This window comes from Lissotriton vulgaris, unplaced genomic scaffold (assembly GCF_964263255.1).
Source record: "Lissotriton vulgaris unplaced genomic scaffold, aLisVul1.2 SCAFFOLD_3989, whole genome shotgun sequence".
NCBI lineage: Eukaryota > Metazoa > Chordata > Amphibia > Caudata > Salamandridae > Lissotriton > Lissotriton vulgaris.
The window spans coordinates 173,102-192,990 of NW_028252140.1; the positions used below are offsets into that span (position 1 = coordinate 173,102).

Below are 19,889 nucleotides of genomic sequence, written 5' to 3' on the forward strand. Positions count from 1 at the left end.
GGGTTGCCGTCTGCGGTATGCCCACCCACTATACGTGCTTTACATCTGTTTCAAGTGTGATCCGGGCCTGTATGAACGGTTGTTGTCTGGCTGCCACCATCGGGGGGGGTGGGCGCACTGGGGAGGTTGGAGTCTCTGGGGAGAGGGGTTTTTTCCTTTTTCGGGGTTTGCTTTTCTTTTCTGCCAGGGGATGTGGACGATTGCTTTTATTGTTTTGCACAGTATGCTGATTTCCTTGAGGCCGCACTGCAAGGAGGCGTGCACGGACCTGGTCGACCTAGCCTCTGGATTGCATTGACTTGCCCGATAATATGCAGGCTTTCTCCTCCGGACTTCTCAGGGGGCTTGACGCTCTTCCGAGCTGCATTTTTTGGAACTCTTTCTTTTTTGCACCATTGCATTCTGCCCTGTGTGTTGACGCTGCTCAGCCCTTCATGAACGTTTCCTGCTGCCTGGCCTCTTTGTATTGACCCCTGCGTGGGTGCCTCTCTGATTTACATTTCATGTGTCTTCATCCCCCCCTTTCCTTTCTATTGTTTCTGTTTTTCTCTTTCCTTAATAAAATATCTTTTACAAAAACAAAAAAAAGATATTGATTACACTGTGGGCAATATATAGGCATGGTAGAGGAAAACTCTATTGCATCAGTACCAAACTGCGTAATTTGGACACAAGAACAGAAGAATGACCAATCATGGCAAGAGAAAAAAAGTTAATCTCACAGACGTTGATTTATTTGAAACTTTACCAGCTATTTTCCTTTAAAAAATACACAATGCATTGGCAAAAGAAAGTGAAAAGGACGGAGTACAGTTTGTGCGTATTAGGCAAAAACTACGTTGACATTCTGGCCATTTCAATAAATAAACACTTAGGCGTGACTTCACACCTGGCTTGACACACAAAATCATAATCACTAGCTTTTTCTAATCACTAAGACCGCAACTCAGCACTTAAAATAATATTTATCTTTAGGAAACTGAGTATAGAAGTTAATATTTCATCAATAAAAGGATTGGTGCCATATCTTGGCTTTAATATTTGCTAAGTGTTAGCGTGTTTCAAGAAAGATACACAGCAGGTTTTGTGTTTACATCCTGGCAGCCACGCCAGCCTCCATCACCGCTTAAGACTCCTTGGCCGTAGGTTGGCGGTCACTTATCCATCAAACAATCTTCCCACACAACTCAACCTTCGGTTATACACAGAACCAGGCGCACTGCAGCCTCGTTCGCATATAATAATATTATGTTATGTTTTATTGATTTGCATAGTGCATTAATCACTCAAGAGGGTATCCAGGCGCTTGGACAGGTGTGTAGGTGTGAAGCCCCCCAAGGTGCTTATGTGAAGAGCCGGGGTTTCAGCTTCTTGCGGAACTCAAGAGGTGAGGAGGCGGCTCTGATGTGTTGAGGCTTATGGTTGTGGGTGGAGCTAATAAATGAAGTGGGTGGGGCCACTGAGGAAAGGGCGGGGCAGGGGGAGTGGGTGTGGCCTCCTTAAAAAATGTGAGCACCTGCACCTAATATTTTACAAATTGAGCACTGCTCCGGGCAGATCTGAAAGTCTTTCACCAGTATGCTCTGTACGACGGACTGCCTACAACCCGAATCCAGTAAGGCTGTCACGTTTTTTTCCATTGAGTGTAAGACTTACGTAGAAGCCAGAACCCATTTCTTCTGTATATAGGATGGTTTTGGGTATACAACTGACATCCATCGGTTCTTCCGTTGACTTTTTTGGTGGACAGGTCCTAGCTATATACCCACACTCCCAACACTCGTAGCATTGGGGTCCCTGGAACGGAGCGGCCTCACCTCTAGAGGGCTTGCCTTTCAGAGACTCCGGGGTGGCCCGGTTTTCTTCTCATTTTGCATGCATCCTGTGGCATACTGTGAGGACCTATCAGGTTCAAAAGCTAGTGTCTTTGGTTGGGCCCGAGCAAAGGACGTTGCCATCTCCACAGGTTGATCCACCGAGAGATGTGGCTGTTGACATAGCCACCTCTGGGTGGGTGTTGGTAAGGCCTCAAGAAACTGCTCCAGATAAATGACCACCAATATTTGTTCCTTGCTGGTCTCTTGGAGTCTTACCCATTTATCAGCAGCCGCCTTTAACTTTAAAAATATTGTCTTTGGGGTACCTCCAGGTTTACCTCGTTCCTTTCTGAATCTTGACCGATATGCTTCGGGATCCATTCCCAAACAGTCCAATATGACAGCCTTAATGTCCTTGTAAGGAGTGTTTACTGTGGGGTTAGCCACCTACTACCCAGCCTGGGCCTCCCCTGTCAATAGCAGTGCTAAAAAGAAAGGCCACTTTCCCTCCGGACATCCACAGCTTGGGCAGCCCTTTCGAAATTCGTAAGGAAGGCATCCGGGTCCTCTGCCGGTTGATATTTCTGGAGGGATATGTTGGGGGGCCCTGCATGTACCCCTTGGTGGCTCTGTTGATTTGTGGTTTAGTGCGTTTGACTGTCAGCAACCTTATGTATGCATTCAACCTGCTGGGTGAGCAAAGCCTTGAACATTTCCCTGTCCACTTGGGCCGTCATCATCTGTCTCTCTGGCCCATTCCAATTTTTCTTGACCATGAATTAGTTGTTGTATTAGGCTTTCCATCATCTCGGACTAATGGAATTATGCCCACATTCTACAACAAGTATTTAGAAGAGTCGGTCAAGGAGGAGCTCACTGCATTGAATAATTTATTGGTGTGCACTTTGTATTAGTATTACAGGAAATCACAATGATTGATTGTCTCTGTTATATTCTTCTTTCCCACAAGGTCTTTCACTTCAGTCCCTTAGGTGAGCATCGGCAGCCGTCGTCCCTCGGACAGAAAGAAAAGGGTCAGGTAAGTGTTTTTGCTTCATGGTTTAGTCAAGGGAGGATGTGAAGGATAAATAATAGCTATGCATAAAAGTGAAGGGAGGGGGTAGAGGTTGGAGTAACAAAAAAGAAAAAGAGTAGCCAATGATTTCTGCCCTTGTCTTTCTTTTCCGTCTCACTTATATCCTTTTCCCTGGGTCCCTTTCACCCCTCCTCCTCCCCTCCCGTCTCTCTCTGACAGAGCCCCTTTCCAAAACCCTTTAGACACCCGGACGCACCTGGAAGAGCCACGTCCCTCCGGGGCGTAGTGACTATACGTCCTTCATTGAGGTCTGGTCTCCTTCTTCGGCTTTTCCTCCTCCGCCGGGTTGGAGTGTTCTGTTCACGGACAAGCTGTGACCTCTCCAGGGCTCCGGTTCTCTCTCTCAGAAGGCTGTTAGGTGTTCTCCGTCTGGTTTCTCCACCTTGCGCTCCCTTGCTGCATGTAGCTGGACCAACTACTGACCAACCTGATGCGCTCTCCGTCCCGCCTTCTTGAATCATGTATCGTCTGACGTCTGTCCTCATCTCCGTCTTAAAGGGGCCTCCTGCCGATTCCCCTCTCTCCACTTCTTACTGGCAGCAAAGCGGCCAGCTGGTAAAAGGGGACTGTGATTATAGTAAGGGAGAAATATATGAAGGTAGGGCATGGCACTCCTTATCCTCTATCCCATTTTCTGCTACAGGTGCTACCTGACACCCATCTTGCTCACAGGTTGGACATCCCTCCTCGTAGAGTGATTGGCAAGCAGCTGGGTTAAGGTTTTGGCATGGAGTGACCTTGCAATGACAGCAAGTGCTCCTCTACCCCAACCCAGAAATGCTTGTTTATTTATAGCAAAAAGCATTCTTGTTCCCAAGCCGAGACCTTAGTCAGGCCGCCCTTGTTCATGATCTATTGATGCTGCTTCGCCTCATGGACGAATAACAAACCGTCTCATCTGTACAATGTATGTTCAGACCGTAGTTGGTCAAGGTGTATTGATAGTGTTCTTACGAAGTGGAATTCGTAAGCAAATGTAGTTTCATAGAAACTAATACTTCACTTTCACAGATGCAAATGCGTCAAAAGTCATCATGTGAAAGAAAAGGCAACTTTGTCGAACGTGTCCATGTTAAAATGGCAGCGTTTCTCCCTGGGCCTAACTGAGCCATGTGACAAACCGTCACAAGTAAGATTTTGAGAAGGAATAATACAATAGCAGTTTTGAAGCAGTGAATAGATATTAGTTAAGCTGGAGAGATTTAGTAGTGAGGTTCAGCTGAGAAATTTATCCAAAAAGTGTTTAACATTCATGCCCATGAAGAGGTCAGATGGTGTGCAAGATGGATTGGCTGATTTGAGGATTGCAATCAGTTCTCTAGGTGAGAAAAAGAATTAAAGTGAGAGTGTTCAGCAAAGAGATAAAAGAGAGATGAGGGGCAGTAAGTGAAGTAGCAGGGTGTTCCCAAAAGTGGTGATCTTAGAGGAAAGTACGAAGTAAGGTCAGTGGTAGAGAGTGTGGAGTGAATGATGAGTGGGCTTAGTGGGGAGTTTAAGTTAGATGAAGGATGTGGGTGAGACTGTAGTCATCAGATGATATCTTGAAAGTATGTGCACTTGATATTAGCAGCAGCTAGAGACTGTGGGCCAGATGTAGGAAGGCAGATACCGGTCGGTAACGGCCGATTTCGGCCGTTACCGACCAGTATTTTGATTTTGGGATGTAGGGGCATGTTAAAATACAGAATCGGTAATTTTACAGATTCGGTAAAATACCAACTCTGTAAAATTATCGAATCTGTATTTTGACATGTAGGTAGCACTTAAATCAGTGCTACAGGGGTTTAAGAAGTCGTTATTTACCACCAACTAGAAGTTGGTGGTAAATAATGAAAACCCTTTCAAAAGCATTTTTTTGGCTTTTAAAACAGTGCCATGTTGCAGACATACATGCCCTAAGGGCATGTATGTCTGCAACATGTGCACCCATGCACAATTGAGGGGTGCAACAGGCTGTCAAAGTGACACCGTGCCACCCTTCTATGTTTCCCCCAATTACCGAATCGGTATTTACCGATTCGGTAATTGACATTCATTCCTATGGGCCTCCAGGCACATAGGAATGAATGGCAATTACCGAATCGGTAAATACCGATTCGGTAATTACCGAATCATACCAATTCGGTAATTAATTCAGTAAAATTACCTACATCCCGATTGCCAGTTCTTAAATACCGAATCGGTATGATTCGGTATTTAAGAATCAGTAATCTGGGATTACCTACGTCTGGCCCTGTGTGTTTAGTGCATTTATGTTAGTGGCAAGATTTTCTTGTTTAATTTGTCGGGAGGTCAGTAGAATGAATATAGAATTTTATAATTGTCTGGAGTAGGCCATATTAATTTGCTGCATGTGCAGTAGCCTGCCTACACATGATTCTGTTTACACTCTGGCATGAGCAGGTTGTCAGCTCATCTGGTTCTGTTTACTGATAATGTTAAACGCAGATCTAAATCACTTTGATTGGTCCATCCCATGTGGTAGATCCTATTTTTTAATCCTCTCTTTTCTCCAGTGAGTTTGGTCAGTAACATACCAATCCCGGTATAGGAGAGAATCCGCTTTAAGGCTCAATGCGTCGCCCATAAATCTCTGAAGGGAAACGGTCCACCCCTCATCAGGGCCCTGGTTAGACCTTACAAGGCCTCCAGAAGACTTCGCTCTGACGAGCTCCACTTGGCAGAGGTTCATAGAATAATGAGGGCCAGATCGAGTGGTTGCGACTCCTCATACAATGAAATGAAATGAAATGAAAGGAGGATTTATAAAGCGCGATTGCTGCCCTGAGGCGTCCAAGCGCTAAAGAAAGAAAGTGGTACTGACCGCTGAACCAATCGTCACAGAGAACTAGTTAATTCAATTCCGCTAAGCTTTGGAATTCCCTACCACTCTCTCTCCGGAAAGAATCTAACCACCTGGCTTTCCGTAAACAGCTGAAGACCTGGCTCTTTCCCTAAGGGCCCCCCCTTTAGTCCTGCCTCTGGGTAGCCATGCGCTATATAGAAGCCTTTTTCATTTCATTTCAATCCTGCCCCCTGCCCGTACAGTTTCTTTATTACCTTAACTCTCTGTTTGTACTAAGGGTTTCAACCGAGATCTGTGTAACTGTGCAGCTCGTATAACATTTTGCCGACCACTGGTAACTATCAGCTACTCAGCGCTAGCCTTAAAATAGACGCTTCCAATGCTGAGCAAGTGCCTTATTTAGAGTTTGGAGGGCAGGGGACTCCTTCCTAATGTGGTGGGGGTCCCACCTCCCATGTTTGAAGAGCCATTAATGTTAATGCACAGGTAATATTGCAGACTGGACATCTGCCGTGTTTATAATTGTGTCTGCCAAACTCTGAATAAGGCCCCAAGGCTCCATATTCTTTTCTATTTGGATTAAGAATACGTTCTAATCCGTCATCTCTCTTCATTCTTGATAATATCGGAGTTAATCCTACAACTTTTCCTTGGTATTACTGTTTAAAGCTTCTGCCCTCCAAGGAGACTTGATTAAAGTTTGGCCTCCAGAAGAGCTCTATTTAATACAGCTCTGCATGTTCATAGGAGACATTTCAAGGTTGCCTGGAGAGTGCTACAGTGCATTTCTTGTCTATTTGTAAAAAACCTTCAATTATTTTCAAAACTGCTGGCCTGTCCAGAAGTGAATTGAGGTATAACAGACCCACAGGAGTTTAGCAACTTCACTGTGTCTTTATTTTGCATCAAGGTTCTGTAAATTCGTCCTTTGATTCCCACGCTTTTGTTTGACTAAAGTATAATTTTGGATGATGAGGTCTGATGTTTGGGTGAAGGAGTTTGCCAACTGATGTTTTACGGCAAAAAAATCCTTTTTTGATAACTAATTTTATTGATTTTGGAAAACAGGAATAACGACACAGCGCTGATTCAGCCGATGCCCATGCGCACTATGGTACAAAGGAGGAGTCACCTACCTCGTGACTTCCAAAGACTTTTCCAGGACAACAACAAAGTGCAAACATCTGGTCCCAACACCAGATGGTGATCTATGCACAGTGTGTGACTCTGCAACTCTACATGCCAAGGACAGATGCATACTGGTAAGTAGCATTTCCCATTCCACCTAGCCCAACCACCAAATTACATATATATCATTGCAATTGATTAATACAGTCAATAGAAATTCAACAACATTTTAAAAATAACCGTGTTTCAACAAATGCCTCCCATCTCTGAGGCAAATAATGTCTTATTATTCCAATTAAGTTATTGTAAAAGGAAGATGTACCCTTCCTCATACAATTGTCTTCTTTCATTTAGAAAAAATCACAGTAGTAAATTCTAGGCAGCTTACTTCACAATGTGGTCCAAGTGTGACCTAGTATATATCCACCAACAATTAAACAAGTTTCTTTGGAGATCCTGTTATCAGTCTAAAAACAGAAGTCAATATATATAATAAGTGGACTATCTTGCTTAATTATTTATTGGAGCTATTACCTGCTTATACTTATCCACAGGACTAGATTTGGAGTTACTATAGTTCGAAGATCAAATGTCCTCCAGTCTTTGGCTTTGGGCAGTTTTTATGCTTCAGATCTAGACATAATTTACATATGTCATTTGTATTTAGTAGTTTCTATCTACACGCTGCACTACCTCAAGCCTTATTACGATTTAATCTAGATGGGCAACTTATAATCAGGTATCAATAAATACTGGGAACTGCTGTTATATTTCTACATCATATTATGGTTGCCTCACACACATATCTCTCGATGTATATCCAGGGTTAATACTAATAGAGGTATTGAGATGTTCTCATTTGATGGCTCAGCAAAACAAGTTCTTACAGTTGTGTTTAGCCGTACTGGGCAAAGTCTGACCCAGGTTTTGTTTACCGGCCTTGGTAATATAGGTTGTGTCATATTCAGTGTAAGAAAAAGGCAATATTAGTGCAAATTGACCAAAGTGAAATCTGTCTTCACTACAATTGCTACCTAAATGAATCGCAGACACGTAAAGTCTAGCATTCAGGTTATCATTAGAGAGACGCGCTTGAGTTTAGTACCATTCGTGCTAGCCTCACTTATTTCACAGATTCAATCCAGCGCAGTCTGTCGAACTCTCAGTGCGTCACGTCAGCGATAGCCTATATGTGCTGCACCACTGGGATTGAACCATGTGACCCGGAAGTGTAATCAACTCTGAGCAATACATGTTGCTCAAAAAGTGTCGGCCATCTTAAACACACCAGTTCATCATATATATTGATATATTTTCAATATCTTGCCAAAAAATTGTATAATCGAAACCGTATTTGTGAGCTGTTATTACCTCACTCAGTTTGTGAATCTAAATATTTAAATATCACACGGGACAGAAAATAAAAAGAGTATTGTCACCTGAGTGCCCAAAATATCAGTTGTGTAACACCTAATGTTGTTAATTAGATGTGTCTTGTTTATACGGTGCACAGTTGAATAAAAACGGACACAGATTATCGCCATCATTCGCGAGAATGTTATCCCACTATCTTGGAATGTCTAAATCAGGACATCATGTCATTTCTCTTGGACAAGCATTATGTTATACATTGTTTTTCTACTTCGGACACTCTCGGAAGTTAACACCGTCTCGTCTACCTGCTTCAATACCCTACGCATGCTTCTAAAGATCTTCCGTTGGATCCCCACCGAAACCAGGAAAACAGTCACACAGGCCCTTGTCACCAGCCGTCTGGACTACGGAAACACCCTCTACGCGGGAACCACAGCCAAGATCCTGAAGAGACTGCAGCGCATCCAGAATGCCTCAGCACGACTCATCCTGAACATCCCCAGCGGCAGCCACATCTCTTCCCACCTGAGAGACCTGCACTGGCTCCCAGTCAACAAGAGGATCACGTTCCGACTCCTCACCCACGCACACAAGGCTCTCCACGACACAGGCCCGAAATACCTCAACAGCCGCCTCACCTTCTACACACCCACCCGCCAGCTCCGTTCCGCCAGCCTCGCCCTCGCATCCGTCCCTTGGCCGCCCGGAAAGTAGTTGCCGCCATGGTGGAAAACCTCTTTCCAATGGAATCACCCGAGAGGGTCTCAAGGCGCTGAGGGGGGGGGGGGGGGGGGGGGGGGGGGAATATGCAAACACAACAGGTGATGGACCGAATGTGGATCAATGTCACACACTCAACCCAGTCCAAAGATCTGGGCCCAAATCCATCGTTTTTTTGCACTCCACACCACCCTGGGTTAGACAATCGCGATATGCAAATCAGCTCTGACCCTGTGCCCCATGGGAACAGTCCAGTCCGAACTACAGAAGCCATGTCCTTCCCAGAACGGAATCAAGCATCCGAGGACCGGACCGGTTTCGAGGTAACACCTCTCATCAGCCCGGCTAGCTTGACTCCAGTGGTGTGGAGTGCCTGGGACCCACGTCTGGGAATCCCCAGCGCACTTAGGGCGGAATATGCAAACACAACAGGTGATGGACCGAATGTGGATCAATGTCACACACTCAACCCAGTCCAAAGATCTGGGCCCAAATCCATCGTTTTTTTGCACTCCACACCACCCTGGGTTAGACAATGGCGATATGCAAATCAGCTCTGACCCTGTGCCCCATGGGAACAGTCCAGTCCGAACTACAGAAGCCATGTCCTTCCCAGAACGGAATCAAGCATCCAAGGACCGGACCGGTTTCGAGGTAACACCTCTCATCAGCCCGGCTAGCTTGACTCCAGTGGTGTGGAGTGCCTGGGACCCACGTCTGGGCATCCCCAGCGCACTTAGGGCGGAATATGCAAACACAACAGGTGATGGACCGAATGTGGATCAATGTCACACACTCAACCCAGTCCAAAGATCTGGGCCCAAATCCATCGTTTTTTTGCACTCCACACCACCCTGGGTTAGACAATGGCGATATGCAAATCAGCTCTGACCCTGTGCCCCATGGGAACAGTCCAGTCCGAACTACAGAAGCCATGTCCTTCCCAGAACGGAATCAAGCATCCGAGGACCGGACCGGTTTCGAGGTAACACCTCTCATCAGCCCGGCTAGCTTGACTCCAGTGGTGTGGAGTGCCTGGGACCCACGTCTGGGCATCCCCAGCGCACTTAGGGCAGAATATGCAAACACAACAGGTGATGGACCGAATGTGGATCAATGTCACACACTCAACCCAGTCCAAAGATCTGGGCCCAAATCCATCGTTTTTTTGCACTCCACACCACCCTGGGTTAGACAATGGCGATATGCAAATCAGCTCCACATTCGGTCCATCACTTGTTGTTTTTGCGAGGGGGGGTGGGGCACTACTGCTCGAACAGCCAGGTCTTGAGTTGTTTCCTGAAGGAGAGATGGTCCAGGGTCTTCCGTAGGTGAGTGGGGAGGGAGTTCCATGTCTTGGCCGCCAGGTAGGAGAAGGATCTTCCTCCGATGGTGGACTTCCGAGCTCGAGGGACGGATGCGAGGGCGAGGCTGACGGAACGGAGCTGGCGGGTGGGTGTGTAGAAGGTGAGGCGGCTGTTTAGGAATTTCGGGCCTGTTTCATGGAGAGCCTTGTGTTCGTCGGTGAGGAGTCGGAACGTGATCCTCTTGTTGACTGGGAGCCAGTGCAGGTCTTTCAGGTGGGTAGAGATGTGGCTGCGGCGGGGGATGTTCAGGATGAGTCGTGCTGAGGCATTCTGGATGCGCTGCAGTCTCTTCAGGATCTTGGCTGTGGTTCCCGCGTAGTGGGTGTTTCCGTAGTCCAGACAGCTGGTGACGAGGGCCTGTGTGACTGTTTTCCTGGTTTCGGTGGGGATCCAACGGAAGGTCTAGGGAGTCAGGGACCTCGGGAGGGGTAATGGCGACCGGGGGTCCTGTAGGTTGATGCAGGTTCTGGGCGCCCGGTACCGGGGAGAGGGATGGCGAAATGCGGGGATGGTTGCCTGGTGGTAGGGTCGAGTAGGGAGCGGGGCGGACAGGGGACGGGACGACCAGGGGTTTCTGGGTGCGGGCTAGGCTATCGGGGTGCTGAGGAACGGGGGGAACCACGCCACAAGGCCAGGTCCAACACCATCAATCTGTAGTTATTGTGGATTAATTGGAGAAGAAATGGGATATCCGCCGTCCAAATTTGGTCGGATGGATGGGAAGAGCGGTTGGCAGTGATCACTGCTTTTTTGAGCAATCTCTACCTGTGAAGGAGGATTTCCCTCTGTACTGCTTGTAAGAAACAGCCTGCGGTTGTCGAAATGACTGCTGGTCCAAGGAGGAGGAGTAGCGCGGTTGGCCTTGAAAGGGTTGGTCTTGCCGGTATTGGTTGTAACCTCCCCAAAAAAAAGAGGAGACACGACCCCTCGCGGTACCAAAGGGCGGCTTTTTAAACTGTAGAGTGCCGAGAGCACTTGCTGGGTCAGTGTCTTTCTTTATTGCCTGGCGGGCGTCATCAATGTGCTGGCCAAAAAGTCATTCGCCGTCGTAAGGCATGTCAATAATCTTTGTTTGTACTTCTTGCTGAAAAGAAGTAGCTTTTAACCAGTCTTGACGTCAGAGGAAATATAACAGCAGTTCCCAGTATTTATTGCTACCTGATTATAAGGCCCTGCGAAACTTAGGCTTCAGACGCGCCATGCCCGGCTGGGGATAGAGGACTTCCTGAGTGAGATAAGACAAGGAGTTTCGATTGCACCTCCGGCCTCCCCTGGGAGACTGGTTTCTCTCACACCTCTGGCCTTCCCCTGTGGGCTGGTTTTGATCACACCTTTGGCCTCCCCGAGAACTGGCTCCAGACCCTGATGGGCGTCTGGGAATCCCCGGGCACATCTTCTAAAGGATCAAAGAGCCAGCCGACGGAACCCTCCAATGACCAGCCCTGAGGCAAGGGATCCCCGCCTGCGAGGGTCCGGACATCAAAGGGGCACTGCGCTATATCAAGGCTCGTCCAAGAACTAGTAGTCAGTTGTATCCTGGACAAGAGAGCCCTGCTGATCTGATCGCGTCTCAACCCTTGGGGAGAAGACTGGAAACCTGGACCTTATCGAGCCCTGCTGACGCTGTCGCGGCTCATCCTCGTGAAGAAGGAACTGGAACCTCGGAGCCCTGCTGACCTCGTCGCGGCTCATCCTTGAACTCTAAAGGACATTCGTTGAACAACCTGAGCCCTGCTGACATGGTTGCGGCTCCTCAAGAACTGACAGACACTCTTTTCACTCCGGATCGAACCCTGCTGACCTCGTCGCGGCTCAAGGAGTACTCTGGTCCGCCGGCTGGACCATTGACGCTACCACCACGACCGGGTTCGAGAAGAAGTGAGTAGAACAGCCAGTACGGTCGCCATCTTCCGTTTCCCCCGGCTCCAGGATTGAGAGCTGTGCGCAGGGTACGCTTTGTGCTGGCCTAAAGATCGAGACTGTACCGCTTCCCTCTTCCTCATCACTGAGACTTTACGATCCCTCAATCGCATTTTGCATAAATCTCTACTGTTGATAAAGAACTTACTTATTGAAAGCAACTGTGTGGTGTCCGTTCATAAGTGGGGTGTGAACTCAGTGTGTACGATCCTAGACTCTAAGTCCTCCCCGGCGAGGACCTCACGTTAAGACTCGGCATTATTTGTGGGAGAGGTGGTTCACGGAGTGGTCGGGAGAGACTAACCTGGCCCTCTAGGATTGCCCCTTCTAACAGATGGGTTTTGGACATAGTGTCCAGAGGCCACACTCTGGAATTTGTGAAATTCCTTCAAATTCTCCCCCCAGAGTTCCTCCTCCTGCCCATCTGGGGGCCATCATAGACACACAGCAAACAAGGGCTTTTGTCTCAAACGGAAGGCAACAGCGGATTTCCAAACTTGCAACTCTCCTGCGCACAAAATAGTAAGTTTCTGTTCAACAGTTCAAATCGCTTCTGTAGATGCTGTCTTCCCCTATTCCCCTAATTCGCAACTGTTGCCTCAAAATGAGACCCTTAAAGGAGGAATTCGACAACGAGTGGCAACAAGTCTCTGCGTCCTTCGACAATGTCATCAACATCACGTCCCAGATACAAAGAGCATTGCTATGGTGGACTTGCATACCTAACATCTCAGCAGGCCGTTTGTTTGTAGTGGATGCTCCAAGTTTCATCCTCACGACAGATGCCTCTCTCGAATGGTGGGTAGCGCATCTTCAAGCCCTCACAGTCACGGGGAAATGGGACACCCACCAACTTGGCACATAAACCTTTTGGAGTTACTGGTGATATTCCTGGCTCTTAAGTCCTTTCGCACCTTCATTCAAGGAGCTTCAATATTGATCCGAATGGACAACACAACAAGCATGCATTATAACAGAGGGCAGAAGGGCACGAAAAACGAGGGAACAGGGCAGAAGGGCACAAAAAACGAGGGAAACCTCAGGCAGAAGGGCACAAAAAACAAGGGGAAAACGAGTGAAACAGAGGGCAGAAGGCCACAAAAAACGAGGGAAACAGAGTCAGAAGGGCATGAAAAACGAGGGAAGCAGAAGGGCACAAAACAAGGGGAAAACGAGTGAAACAGAGAGCAGAAGGCCACAAAAAACAAGGGAAACAGGGCAGAAGGGCATGAAAAACAAGGGGAAAACGAGTGAAACAGAGGGCAGAAGGGCACAAAAACGAGGGGGAAACGGGTGGAACAGAGGGCAGAAAGGCACAAAAAACGAGGGAAACAGAGGGCAGAAGGGCACAAAAACAAGGGGAAAACAAGTGAAACAGGGCAGAAGGGCACAAAAACATGGGGAAAACGGGTGGAACAGAGGGCAGAAAGGCACAAAAAACGAGGGAAACAGAGGGCAGAAGGGCACAAAAAACAAGGGGAAAACAAGTGAAACAGAGGGCAGAAGGGCACGAAAAACAAGGGGAAAACGAGTGAAACAGAGCAGAAGGCCAAAAAAAACAAGTGAAACAGAGAGCAGAAGGCCACAAAAAACAAGGGTAAAACGAGTGAAACAGAGGGCAGAAGGCCACAAAAAACGAGGGGAAACAGAGGGCAGAAGGGCACAAAACAAGGGGAAAATGAGTGAAACAGAGAGCAGAAGGCCACAGAAAACAAGGGAAACAGGGCAGAAGGGCACAAAAAACAAGGGGAAAACGAGTGAAACAGAGGGCAGAAGGCCACAAAAACAAGAGGAAAACGGGTGGAACAGAGGGCAGAAAGGCACAAAAAATGAGAGAAACAGAGGGCAGAAGGGCACGAAAACAAGTGGAAAACGAGGGCAGAAGGGCACGACAAATGAGGGAAACAGAGGGCAGAAGGGCACAAAAAAGAAGGGGAAAACGGGTGAAACAGAGGGCAGAAGGCCACAAAAAACGAGGGAAACAGAGGGCAGAAGGGCACGAAACACGAGGGAAACAGAGGGCAGAAGGGCACGAAAAACAAGTGGAAAACGAATGAAACAGAGGGCAGAAGGGCACGAAAAATGACAAAAACAGAGGGCAGAAGGGCACAAAAAACAGTGGAAAACGAGGGCAGAAGGGCACGACAAACGAGGGAAACAGAGCGCAGAAGGACACAAAAAACAAGGGGAAAACGGGTGAAACAGATGGCAGAAGGCCACAAAAAACAAGGGAAACAGAGGGCAGAAGGGCACGAAACACGAGGGAAACGAAGGGCAGAAGGGCACGAAAAACGAGGGAAACAGAGTGCAGAAGGGCCCAAACAAAAAACGAGAGAAACAGAGGGCAGAAGGGCACAAAACAAGGGGAAAACGAGTGAAACAGAGAGCAGAAGGCCACAAAAAACAAGGGAAAAAGAGGGCAGAAATGCACAAAAAACAAGGGGAAAACGAGTGAAACAGGGCAGATGGCCACAAAAAACGAGGGAAACAGAGGGCAGAAGGGCACAAAAAACAAGGGGAAAACGAGTGAAACAGAGAGCAGAAGGCCACAAAAAACAAGGAAAACAGAGGGCAGAAGGGCATGAAAAACAAGTGGAAAACGAGTGAAACAGGGCAGAAGGACACATAAAAAGAGGGAAACAGAAGGCAGAAGGGCACGGAAAACAAGGGGAAAACGAGTGCAACTGAGGACAGAAGGCCACAAAAAACGAGTGAAACAGAGGGCAGAAGGGCACGAAAAACGAGGGAAACAGGGCAGAAGGGCACAAAAAACGAGGAAAACCACGGGCAGAAGGGCACAAAAAACAAGGGGAAAACGAGTGAAACAGGGCAGAAGGGCACAAAAAAACGAGGGAAACAGAGGCAGAAGGGCACGAAAAACGAGGGAAACAGAGGGCAGAAGGGCACAAAACAAGGGGAAAACGAGTGAAACAGAGAGCAGAAGGCCACAGAAAACAAGGAAAACAGGGTAGAAGGGCACGAAAAACAAGGGGAAAACGAGTGAAACAGAGGGCAGAAGGGCACAAGAACAAGGGGAAAACGGGTGGAACAGAGGGCAGAAGGGCACAAAAAACAAGGGGAAAACGAGTGAAACAGGGCAGAAGGGCACAAAAACATGGGGAAAACGGGTGGAACAGAGGGCAGAAAGGCACAAAAAACAAGGGAAACAGAGGGCAGAAGGGGTCAAAAAACAAGGGGAAAACGAGTGAAACAGAGGGCAGAAGGGCACAAAAAACAAGGGGAAAAAGAGTGAAACAGAGAGCAGAAGGCCACCTAAAACAAGGGAAACAGAGAGCAGAAGGCCACAAAAACAAGGGAAACAGAGGGCAGAAGGGCACGAAAAACGAGGGAAACAGAGGGCAGAAGGGCACGAAAAACGAGGGAAACAGAGGGCAGAAGGGCACAAAACAATGGGAAAATGAGTGAAACAGAGAGCAGAAGGCCACATAAAATAAGGGAAACATGGCAGAAGGGCACAAAAAACAAGGGGAAAACGAGTGAAACAGAGGGCAGAAGGCCACAAAAACAAGGAGAAAACGGGTGGAACAGAGGGCAGAAAGGCACAAAAAACGAGGGAAACAGAGGGCAGAAGGGCACGAAACACGAGGGAAACAGAGGGCAGAAGGGCACGAAAAATGAGGGAAACAGAGTGCAGAAGGGCACAAACAAAAAACGAGGGAAACAGAGGGCAGAAGGGCACAAAAAACAAGGGGAAAAGGAGTGAAACAGGGCAGAAGGCCACATAAAAAGAGGGAAACAGAAGGCAGAAGGGCACGGAAAACAAGGGGAAAACGAGTGCAACAGAGGACAGAAGGCCACAAAAAACGAGGGAAACAAGAGGGCAGAAGGGCACGGAAAACAAGGGGAAAACGAGTGCAACAGAGCACAAAAAACGAGGGGAACAGAGGGCAGAAGGGCACAAAAAACAAGGGGAAAACAAGTGAAACTGAGGGCAGAAGGCCTCAAAAAACGAGGAAAACCGAGGCAGAAGGGCACGAAAAACGAGGGAAACAGAGGGCAGAAGGGCACAAAACAAGTGGAAAACGAGTGAAACAGAGCAGAAGGCCTCAGAAAACAAGGGAAACAGGGCAGAAGGGCACGAAAAACAAGGGGAAAACGAGTGAAACAGAGGGCAGAAGGGCACAAAAACAAGGGGAAAATGGGTGGAACAGAGGGCAGAAAAGCACAAAAAACTAGGGAAAAAGAGGGCAGAACGGCACAAAAAACAAGGGGAAAACGAGTGAAACAGAGGGCAGAAGGGCAAAAAACAAGGGGAAAACGGGTGGAACAGAGGGCAGAAAGGCACAAAAAATGGGGGAAACAGAGGGCAGAAGGGCACAAAAAACAAGGGGAAAACGAGTGAAACAGAGGGCAGAAGGGCACAAAAAACAAGGGGGGAACGAGTGAAACAGAGAGCAGAAGGCAAAAAAACAAGTGAAACAGAGAGCAGAAGGCCACAAAAAATGAGGGAAACAGAGGGCAGAAGGGCACAAAAAACAATGGGAAAATGAGTGAAACAGAGCAGAAGCCCACAGAAAACAAGGGAAACAGGGCAGAAGGGCACAAAAAACAAGGGGAAAACGAGTGAAACAGAGGGCAGAAGGCCACAAAAACAAGGGGAAAACGGGTGGAACAGAGGGCAGAAAGGCACAAAAAAACGAGGGAAACAGGTCAGAAGGGCACGAAACACGAGGGAAACAGAGGGCAGAAGGGCACAAAAAACAAGGGGAAAACGAGTGAAACAGAGGGCAGAAGGCCTCAAAAAACGAGGGAAACAGAGGCAGAAGGGCACGAAAAACGAGGGAAACAGAGGGCAGAAGGGCACAAAACAAGTGGAAAACGAGTGAAACAGAGAGCAGAAGGCCACAGAAAACAAGGGAAACAGGGCAGAAGGGCACGAAAAACAAGGGGAAAACGAGTGAAACAGAGGGCAGAAGGGCACAAAAACAAGGGGAAAATGGGTGGAACAGAGGGCAGAAAGGCACAAAAAACTAGGGAAACAGAGGGCAGAACGGCACAAAAAACAAGGGGAAAACGAGTGAAACAGAGGGCAGAAGGGCACAAAAACATGGGGAAAACGGGTGGAACAGAGGGCAGAAAGGCACAAAAAACAAGGGAAACAGAGGGCAGAAGGGCTCAAAAAACAAGGGGAAAACGAGTGAAACAGAGGGCAGAAGGGCACAAAAAACAAGGGGAAAAAGAGTGAAACAGAGAGCAGAAGGCCAAAAAAAACCAGTGAAACAGAGAGCAGAAGGCCACAAAAACAAGGAAACAGAGGGCAGAAGGGCACGAAAAACAAGGGGAAAACGAGTGAAACAGAGGGCAGAAGGGCACAAAAACAAGGGGAAAAAGAGTGAAACAGAGAGCAGAAGGCCAAAAAAAACCAGTGAAACAGAGAGCAGAAGGCCACAAAAACAAGGGAAACAGAGGGCAGAAGGGCACGAAAAACAAGGGGAAAACGAGTGAAACAGAGGGCAGAAGGCCACAAAAAACGAGGGAAACAGAGGGCAGAAGGGCACGAAAAACGAGGGAAACAGAGGGCAGAAGGGCACAAAACAAGGGGAAAATGAGTGAAACAGAGAGCAGAAGGCCACAGGAAACAAGGGAAACATGGCAGAAGGGCACAAAAAACAAGGGGAAAACGAGTGAAACAGAGGGCAGAAGGCCACAAAAACAAGGGGAAAACGGGTGGAACAGAGGGCAGAAAGGCACAAAAAACGAGGGAAACAGAGGGCAGAAGGGCACGAAACACGAGGGAAACAGGGCAGAAGGGCACGAAAAATGAGGGAAACAGAATGCAGAAGGGCACAAACAAAAAACGAGGGAAACAGAGGGCAGAAGGGCACAAAACAAGGAGAAAACGAGTGAAACAGAGGGCAGAAGGTCACAAAAAACAAGGGAAACAGAGGGCAGAAAGGCACGAAAAACAAGGGGAAAACGAGTGAAACAGGGCAGATGGCCACAAAAACGAGGGAAACAGAGGCAGAAGGGCACAAAAAACAAGGGGAAAAGGAGTGAAACAGGGCAGAAGGCCACATAAAAAGAGGGAAACAGGAGGGCAGAAGGGCACGAAAAACGGGGGAAACGGGGCAGAAGGGCACAAAAAACGAGGGGAACAGAGGGCAGAAGGGCACAAAAAACAAGGGGGAAACGAGTGAAACAGAGGGCGGAAGGCCTCAAAAAACGAGGGAAACAAGAGGGCAGAATGGCACGAAAAACGGGGGAAACGGGGCAGAAGGGCACAAAAAACGAGGGGAACAGAGGGCAGAAGGGCACAAAAAACAAGGGGAAAACGAGTGAAACAGAGGGCAGAAGGCCTCAAAAAACGAGGAAAACAGAGGCAGAAGGGCACGAAAAACGAGGGAAACAGAGGGCAGAAGGGCACAAAACAAGTGGAAAACGAGTGAAACAGAGAGCAGAAGGCCTCAGAAAACAAGGGAAACAGGGCAGAAGAGCACGAAAAACAAGGGGAAAACTAGTGAAACAGAGGGCAGAAGGGCACAAAAACAAGGGGAAGATGGGTGGAACAGAGGGCAGAAAAGCACAAAAAACTAGGGAAAAAGAGGGCAGAACGGCACAAAAAACAAGGGGAAAACGAGTGAAACAGAGGGCAGAAGGGCAAAAAACAAGGGGAAAACGGGTGGAACAGAGGGCAGAAAGGCCAAAAAAAACAAGTGAAACAGAGAGCAGAAGGCCACAAAAACGAGGGAAACAGAGGGCAGAAGGGCACAAAAAACAATGGGAAAATGAGTGAAACAGAGAGCAGAAGCCCACAGAAAACAAGGGAAACAGGGCAGAAGGGCACAAAAAACAAGGGGAAAACGAGTGAAACAGAGGGCAGAAGGCCACAAAAACAAGGGGAAAACGGGTGGAACAGAGGGCAGAAAGGCACAAAAAAACGAGGGAAACAGGTCAGAAGGGCACGAAACACGAGGGAAACAGAGGGCAGAAGGGCACAAAAAACAAGGGGAAAACGAGTGAAACAGAGGGCAGAAGGCCTCAAAAAACAAGGGGGGAACGAGTGAAACAGAGAGCAGAAGGCCAAAAAACAAGTGAAACAGAGAGCAGAAGGCCACAAAAAACGAGGGAAACAGAGGGCAGAAGGGCACAAAAAACAATGGGAAAATGAGTGAAACAGAGCAGAAGCCCACAGAAAACAAGGGAAACAGGGCAGAAGGGCACAAAAAACAAGGGGAAAACGAGTGAAACAGAGGGCAGAAGGCCACAAAAACAAGGGGAAAACGGGTGGAACAGAGGGCAGAAAGGCACAAAAAAACGAGGGAAACAGGTCAGAAGGGCACGAAACACGAGGGAAACAGAGGGCAGAAGGGCACAAAAAACAAGGGGAAAACGAGTGAAACAGAGGGCAGAAGGCCTCAAAAAACGAGGGAAACAGGAAAGCAGAAGGGCACGAAAAACGAGGGAAACAGAGGGCAGAAGGGCACAAAACAAGTGGAAAACGAGTGAAACAGAGAGCAGAAGGCCACAGAAAACAAGGGAAACAGGGCAGAAGGGCACGAAAAACAAGGGGAAAACGAGTGAAACAGAGGGCAGAAGGGCACAAAAACAAGGGGAAAATGGGTGGAACAGAGGGCAGAAAGGCACAAAAAAACTAGGGAAACAGAGGGCAGAACGGCACAAAAAACAAGGGGAAAACGAGT

The 19,889-nt window shown here is 47.9% G+C and overlaps 1 long non-coding RNA gene across 1 annotated transcript; it reads left to right on the forward strand.

Annotated features, from left to right (window-relative positions):
* Positions 1-1,272: 1,272 nt before the first annotated feature.
* LOC147662649 (uncharacterized) lies at positions 1,273-6,908 on the forward strand. Its single transcript, XR_015305514.1, has 3 exons — positions 1,273-1,387; positions 2,788-2,856; positions 6,788-6,908. It is a non-coding gene; the product is annotated as an uncharacterized LOC147662649 (long non-coding RNA).
* The last annotated feature ends 12,981 nt before the right edge of the window (positions 6,909-19,889 follow it).